Here is a 5,856-nt window from a genome sequence, read left to right as displayed (position 1 = left end):
CCATTGAAGTTGCACAGCAGCTGGGAATCAACTCAGATTTCAACCCTGCCTCTGCATTTGGGCAACAAGCAGGTGCTTTCATGCTTCCAGATCTCATAGAAGCAGAGGTGCACCTGCTATTAGCACACCAAGAATGAGGCTGCTATGGATGGGCCACAACCCCCCCCCACACACACACATTTGTGCATGTGTTGACAATGGGACACCCATGGCAAACCTGGACTCTGTCCTGCCCATATCCCTAGTTATGGCCCAGACCACACCCTTCTGTTTCCCTCTGCACAGCCAACCTCAATCCTTTCCCCAGGTATGTCCCCTGAGTTTCATCACCCACTTGCTGCATGCATCTCCAGCAAGCATATGTCTCAAGATGGGGAATGCAGCAAGGAGGCCAGGATGATCTGTGCTGGTTTCTCTGTCCTGTCTGCCACAGGCCACCTGTTGCACTCTTCTCTGAGCCTCTGAGTCTCCCTATCTGTCCCAGCTGATCTCGCAGCCAGTGAGAGGTGTTCCCAGGTTGAGGGAACCTTTCCTCTTTCAAGCTTACTCCCAGGGTCACAAGTCCGGTCTCAATTCCTTTCCTTTCTTTCATCCTATGCAGTTGTGTGGTGATCTTTCTGGCAGTTTTTGTTATATGAGATCTGCCAGTGTTCAGTAGGTATTCTGTGAGAATTGTTTCACACGTAGATGTATTTTTTTAAAATATATTTGTGGGGAAAGGTGAGCACCATACCCTTCTAATCTGCCATCTTGATCTCCACTGACCTCATTATTTCATTTATGGCATCTTTTCCAGTCTTTTAACATCTTTGTAATTTTCCATGACCATTATGCTTATAAACCACGGCACTAAAAATTGAATTTATTACTCATATGTAGAAAAAAGCAACACTTTTTTTATCACTTATTCTAGCCACTTTTACACTTACTCTAATGTAAACTAAATTTATATAAATTTATTTAGCTTTTTTTGAAGTCACACTACAAGTTGGATTAAAATGGAATTTGCTGAAGCTCATACAGCTCAATATCAATAAAAAAAACCCCAATCCAAAAATGGGTAGAAGACCTAAATAGACATTTCTCCAAAGATATACAGATTGCCAACTAACACATGAAAAGACGCTCAACATCACTAATCATTAGAGAAATGCAAATCAAAACTACAATGAGGTATCACCACAAACTGGTCAGAATGGCCATCATCAAAAAATCTACAAACAAAAAATGCTTGAGAGGGTGTGGAGAAAAGGGAACCCTCTTGCACTGTGGGTGGGAATGTAAATTGGTACAGCCACTATAGAGAACAGTATGGAGGTTCCTTAAAAAACTAAAAATAGAACTATCATACAACCCAGAAATCCCACTACTGGGCATATACCCTGAGAAAACCATAATTCAAAAAGAGTCCTGTACCACAATGTTCATTGCAGCACTAATTACAATAGACATGACATGGAAGCAACGTAAGTGTCCATCAACAGATGAATGGATAAAGAGGATGTGGCACATATATACAATGGAACATTACTCAGCCATAAAAAGAAATGAAATTGAGTTATTTGTAGTGAGGTGGATGGACCTAGAGACTGTCATACAGAGTGAATTAAGTCAGAAAGAGAAAAACAAATATGTATGCTAACACATACATATGGAATATTAAAAAAATGCTTCTGAAGAACCTAGGGGCAGGATAGGAATAAAGATGGAGATGTAGAGAATGGACTTGAGGACACGGGGAAGGGTAAGTGTAAACTGGGACAAAGTGAGAGAGTGGCATGGACATATATACATCACCAAATGTAAAATAAATAGCTGATAGGAAGCAGCCACATAGCACAGGGAGATCAGCTCCGTGCTTTGTGTCCACCTAGAGGGGTGGGATAGGGAGGGTGGGAGGGAGAAGCAAGAGGGAGGAGATAGGGGGATATATGTATCTGTATGTCTATCTCACTTTGTTATACAGCAGAAGCTAACACACCATTTTAAGTAAATTATATTCCAATAAAGATGTTTAAAAAAAAGCTGGGGCTTCCCTGGTGGAGCAGTGGTTGAGAGTCCGCTTGCCGATGCAGGGGACACGGGTTGGTGCCCCGGTCCGGGAAGATCCCACGTGCCGCGGAGGGGCTGGGCCCGTGAGCCGTGGCCGCTGAGCCTGTGCATCTGGAGCATGTGCTCTGCAATGGGAGAGGCCACAGCAGTGAGAGGCCCACGTACCACAAAGAAAAAAAAAAAAGCTGGAAAAGGGGAAGACAATTTAAGTCCAATAATTCATTCTGTAAATAAATGGCAAAATACAAAAGAAGCTAAAAAAATACCAAGTTTCCTCTTCATCTTGGTTGCAAACTTTTAAATATTCAGGTATTTTGAATGCCTGTGGACTAGAAAAGGAGGAGAAAGGCCACTAAATTTTTGTCCAAATAACTTTTTTCTTCTAGAGAGGAGACTAAGAATAAACTGAGATGGTTGAATTGCTTTAATAAAGCAAGAAAAAACTGCAATTCCTGATTATGTGAACAATAAGGTGTTGTTTGTTAGCTTTAGAGATGGGGAAATAAGAATATCTCAGAATACTGTTTTGAGCCTTGTTACTCTGGGAAGGTTAGATTTTGTTCTTCTGAGAAGACAGAGGGTTTGATGGGATGATATCATCAAATTCTAGGATTTCAAATTGCTTCCATGACTGAAAGTTTGACAGTTTCAAATGGAATAAAGGTGTTCCTTACAAAAGCTGCATAAGAACAAGTAAAAACAGGCTAGAATAATTTTTGCGTGTGTGTGAAAAAGACAAGCTTTATTGAGCCCCCAGCCCTAATTCTCTTTCTCCTGCACAGTCTGGGTTCCCCAGAGACACCCAGTCCAGGAGGCAAAAATGAGACCCACTTTCCGGCCAGCAGGGGCATCTCTGCAGATGGTAGAGGGTTTGCCAATGTGCTGGTTGTTGCCACCTCTGAAGGGATGCTCAACAGGGTTCATGGCCACACCCCATATGCATGGCCAACAATTCTTCTTTGCCTTATACTTGTGGTAGGCAGAGCTCGCCTTCAGAATGGGCTTGTCAACGTGGCCACCTCCAGCCACCACACTGACAACAGCTCTGTTGATGGAGGAGATGACCTCCTTGGAGCCCAAGGGCAGTTTCACTCTGGTCTTCTTTGTCTCAGGGTTGTGGGAGATGACAATTGTATAGTTCCCAGAGGCTCTGGCCAGCATGCCCCGGTCACCAGGCTTCTCCTCCAGACAATATACGATGGTGCCTTCGGGCATGGTGCCCACCAGCAGCATATTGCCGATGTTGAGCTGGGCGTTCTTGCCATAGTACAAGAACTGGCCAGTGTGGATGCCTTCGGCAGCAATGAACAGCTCCATCCGCTTCTTAAAACTGTACGGATCCTGGAAGACCACCTTGGCAAGGGGCACACAGCAACCCGGGTAACGGATGATGTCCTTCACGATGTCCTTGATGTAGCCGTGTCACTCGGCGAAGTCCACAGCTTGCAGACACGTGATGCCCTTTTGGTGGTTCACACACACGTGAAACACGGAGCCGGCACCCTTTCTCTGCCCAGGGATCACGCGGCCCATCACGGCGGTCTGCTTCTGAGTGCAGCCAAAAGAGCAGGCTAGAATAATTGTAAATGACATTTATCTCTAAATATTCATTCAACTAAAATCAGAACATAAGAGGGCAGTGATGTGAAACAAAATGCTTATAACAGAAAGTAACATTTTACAGATATTTATCCTGCTTAGTTGGACATTTTGACTAACTTCATACATTTTTAAGAAAAAATATCATGCTTTCTTAATTATGATCTTTCTTGATATTCAAATATTTTCATTCTTCACTAAAGACTTATTAATATTAACTAACTTGATTATAAGATTTGAATTTATTTCCTCCTCTACCACCTCTTTTATCTTCTCCATCTCTTCAGTCTTTCTAATCCATTTCTCAGGATTTTTGCTTACACTATTCCCCAATCAAAAATGTTCTCACCTCTTTCTGAGGAAACACTAATCACTTTATATACTTTATTCAAATCCTCACTATTACATACAGTCCTCCATGACTATCATAAGCTGTGTTATCACAAATTCATGCTGCTTTCCTAATTATCAAGTCTAAAGGCATATTTTCATTACTCATCTTCTTTGTGCTATTTACTACATTTTAAGGTGGTTATCATCTCCTCAACTTTGACATTATCTTCCATAATGACTTTTGTTGTGAGCATGTCCTACGGTTTTGTCTGCTGTCACACCTGAGTCCATTTTGAGTGTCAACTTCACAAACCATAGTCCTAATTAAGGGGCCCTGTAGAGTAAGCATCACATTTTTTTTCTCCTTGATATGACCTTCTAGGTATACCTCATTGGCCCTAAGATGGACATCTCTCCAAACAGCAGCCAGTAAACAGGAGAAGTTTCACAGAGGGGTATCCCTGCACAGAATGTGGGAGCAGAAGTATTATAGCAATATAGAACATGATTTGTGTAAAACATCTGTTTTGCATACATCATCTCACAATCTAGCACTCTGTGAGATGTGGCAAAGAATTCATGTAGCTTAGATTCTGCTAAGTATCACCTAATTAGAAGTAAACTCTTTTACACAACTCTGTTACTACCTACATCTTCAAGCTTCTTAGTTCCTTGATGCCTTGGTTAAAATAGTTAAACAAAAACCTAGGGAAGAGGAGCAGTGGTTAGGTTCTGACCTATAGCATCAATTCTAGTGTAGCTGATATTCCCAGACACTAGAGAGCCTGGTCTTCTATAACCCAACACAAACCAGTTGTGCTCCCACTCACCTCTTCATTGTATGTCAGAGCAGTTTACTAAAAATCCCCAGCTCATGACAAGATCATTCCCACTTTCACAACTTTTACTTTTTTGATCTTTTCACCAGGCAAGCCTTTGATTTCTCACTTCTCTAGAAAAATTCTACTTATTCTTCCAGGCTCAAGTGCCACCTCTTTAAACAAGTATTTTCTGTCCATTCACCTTAATGCCTAAGACCGCTTCCCTTCCTGTGAGTTTTTGTTGAATCTGTGGTCTCTTCCTTTAAGCTGGCTGCACAATGAATGACTTATGAGATTTTTTAATTTTTCAAATGGTGGTGTCTTCTCCCAACTGAATTTCAGGTGCAGTGAGTACCATAAACATATTTAACCTTTTCTTGTATGTATCAGAGCACATAGAGAACGTTAGTGAACTGATTGAATTAAATTGAAATAGATGGTATAATATCAACATGCCCAACTTTGACTATGTACAGAACACTCTTGGCTGGAGATTGGATTTTTATTCACTACACCAGCCCTACTAAAAATCTTAAATCAATAATATTATCTGTTTTGCTACTGGTATAAATATTTTACATAAATTCTTCTCCCCCTACCAGTGCCCTTTGGTAGTGCCCTCCCACACTGAATCTGGAGTGGATTTGCAAGTTGTTTTGGCCAATAAGAGTTGAAAATTTTTTCACAAGAAGTCTTTATCAGTCTTTTTCTGTTTTTTGGAACCAAGAGACTACCATGTGTCAAAGCAGAGCAAGCTTCCTGCAAGAGAAGAGATTATGTAGAGCCGAGAGAAGAAAACCCAGCTGAGGTTCTGCAGCTCAACCAGCCTGCCAGCTGACATGAGAGGGAGGCTATCTGGACCATTCCCTTTAGCTGAGCTGACTCAAACCAAAAAAGGCACGCATTCTACACACAGTATCATGAAAGATAATACTGCTTGTTTGGACACAAAATATTTATTTATGTGACTCATTTTTGTAAATTTAAGACATAGATGTTGTTTACAAAGATGCAGAAGTTGTTCATATCACAAATCAATTAAAACATACAT

General features: G+C 41.3%; 1 pseudogene across 1 annotated transcript; it reads right to left on the bottom strand.

Moving 5' to 3' along the window:
* Positions 1-2,811: 2,811 nt before the first annotated feature.
* Positions 2,812-3,585, bottom strand: LOC309831359 (large ribosomal subunit protein uL2-like; annotated as a pseudogene). The gene has a single exon. The product of its transcript is annotated as a large ribosomal subunit protein uL2-like (transcript).
* Positions 3,586-5,856: the final 2,271 nt, after the last annotated feature.

This window comes from Grampus griseus (genome assembly GCF_964374135.1).
Source record: "Grampus griseus genome assembly, chromosome: 12".
In the NCBI taxonomy this organism is placed as follows: domain Eukaryota; kingdom Metazoa; phylum Chordata; class Mammalia; order Artiodactyla; family Delphinidae; genus Grampus; species Grampus griseus.
The sequence above is the reverse complement of the archived record's forward strand: the minus strand, read 5'-3'. Positions and strand labels throughout refer to the sequence as shown.